Source organism: Triticum dicoccoides, chromosome 6B, assembly GCF_002162155.2.
Source record: "Triticum dicoccoides isolate Atlit2015 ecotype Zavitan chromosome 6B, WEW_v2.0, whole genome shotgun sequence".
Classification (NCBI taxonomy): Eukaryota; Viridiplantae; Streptophyta; class Magnoliopsida; order Poales; family Poaceae; genus Triticum; species Triticum dicoccoides.
Genome location: NC_041391.1, coordinates 621,701,251 through 621,703,342, shown reverse-complemented (window position 1 = coordinate 621,703,342; position 2,092 = coordinate 621,701,251). Strand labels below are relative to the sequence as shown.

Genomic DNA, 2,092 nt, shown 5'->3' with positions numbered 1-2,092 from the left:
GCTATTACTGTAAGTTCAGTACACATGGGAATCAATGGCCTCTGTGTAGCCCAATCATCATCTACCATCTGCGCAGCCAATTGTGATGGCACATATCCAACCTTCGAAAAAATATTCAGATCAACCAGCTCAGCAAAAAAATTAGCTCGTTTGCTTGTCCAGCCGTTTTGCCGATCGATTTCATCAACAATCTGTTCACCATCTTCCATTCTCACATACTCTCCTTTCCAATCATCAAACCACAACAGTGATACTTCTTGCTCTGGACCCCAAACAACATTCTCCCCAATTTTTTCCACCCATTTCTTCACTGCCTTCTCTCCCATGTTCTGTAGAACTTGTGGATCAATCTCTGTAAACTCAACCTCCCATTTAACAATTGTGTCTCTCTCAATGTTCTGAATGCTACCATCAACTAATTTTGCCTTTGATGGAAAGAAATTGACCGTCAATTCGAAGGTCCGAGCGGCAGCATCCCCTCTGTCAGTGGCGGACAGTGTGAGCCCGTGAGAAAGAGCAGACTAGGCCCTAATTGCATGCAAAATTGGATCAGAGAGAGGAGCATTACCTATTCGAAGTTGAATCTGGGGGCTCCATCTCAGTATGCCCACGGGCTCCCCTCACAACCTATCGATTCAACAAGCGAAAACAGAGGAAACGAGCTGAGATCTACGGGGCCGAGAGAGGAACGGGAGGGGGACTAGGGTTTTCACTCACCATTTTTTGAGGACGAAGGCTCCGCCGCCGTTGAGAACGAGGGCTCCGCCGCCGCCGTTGAGAACGCAAGATCCGCCGCCACCGGAGAAGAAGGGGGGAGGGGGCAGAGTGGCGGGTCCGGCACGGTCGGGCGGCAGGGCACGGTCAGCTGTTTTGAGGAGCAATTAAGTTGGACCCACATGTCCTAACATAAACGGGCTTGGTTGACGACCAATTTAACCACATTTAACACCCCATGTGGCCCTGGGCTATTTACCTGCTTAAATGTGTCGCACCACAGCCATTCGCTCGAACAACGTCGCACTCAAGCAAATTCACATCAAACATGTCGCACAGGAGCTATTGGCCCCAACTGGCCAACCAACACTACCATGCGCCGTCTTGATCTGCGTTAAGACGCGAGCACGGCCTCGCCCGTTTTCTTGCCCGCGCAAGCAAAACACCGGCGGCACCGACTGGCGCTGGCAAGATAAGCTGCATGCAGCGCCAGCTAAGGTTTTCCACCACGCGGCTTGCAAGCCAAGCAAAAGTGTGCCGGCGCCGGACATGCCAACATGCTCGGTTGCTTGGCTTCTCGCAAGGGACGCTACTACCTGAATCCGGAACGTGGCGTCTGTATTCGGTGCTTGCCACCGGCGGATACGGGATACCAATCCTCTATGGGGGTGATCCTTCCTCGTGTCATGGGTGAAGTGTGAGCCAGCTGATGAACATCGGCAGGAAACTGAAATGATCCCAATGCGCCATTACAAGCACAAAAGAATCATAAGAGCAACTCTAACGTGCCAGACGCAAATGGTCTGCGCGTGTCCTTTTGGACGGAACAGACGAAAACGCTGGCCCAACGTGTCGATGCAAACCCAAAATCCGTCCGTTCGTTATTTGTCTCGACGCATTTTCGGTCCATATTTGCCTCCACACGGACACAAGACGGCAGGCCTTGGGCCCGTGTGTCGGCCACCCAACTACCCCACTTGGTCGTAGTCAATGCGTCCATCTACCCTGGACAGGCCCGGCCCTGAGGGAGGGCAGGTGGGACGGCCGCCCCGGGCCCCCACAATCCAGAGGCCCCTCCCCAGGTGTGTGTACGTAGCCCCTAAACTATATGGGCCGTGGCTATACACGGCTCAAGAGATAAAGAGTGCGCTGGATGATATGGGAGACTTAAAAGCCCCTGGGGCTGATGGTATGCCGGCTGTCTTCTACAAGAGATTTTGGGGGACGGTGGGTGAGGTTGTGGTACAAGAAGTTTTACGCGTATTGCAAGGCGGCAACATACCGGAGGGATGGAATGAAACGATTGTGGTACTCATCCCAAAGGTTCGGAACCCGGATCATATCAAAGATCTTCGCCCTATTAGCCTTTGCAATGTGG

At 52.8% G+C, this 2,092-nt stretch overlaps 1 long non-coding RNA gene across 2 annotated transcripts; it reads right to left on the bottom strand.

Annotated features, from left to right (window-relative positions):
- Nucleotides 1–238: 238 nt before the first annotated feature.
- On the bottom strand, nucleotides 239–1,043 carry LOC119320247. Of its 2 annotated transcripts, XR_005154875.1 has the most exons (4): nucleotides 974–1,043; nucleotides 718–865; nucleotides 569–627; nucleotides 239–480 (listed from the first exon to the last, which is right to left on the bottom strand). It is a non-coding gene; the product is annotated as an uncharacterized LOC119320247 (long non-coding RNA). The 2 variants fall into 2 exon arrangements; XR_005154874.1 differs by having other exon boundaries at nucleotides 718–1,029.
- Between the last annotated feature and the right edge of the window lie 1,049 nt (nucleotides 1,044–2,092).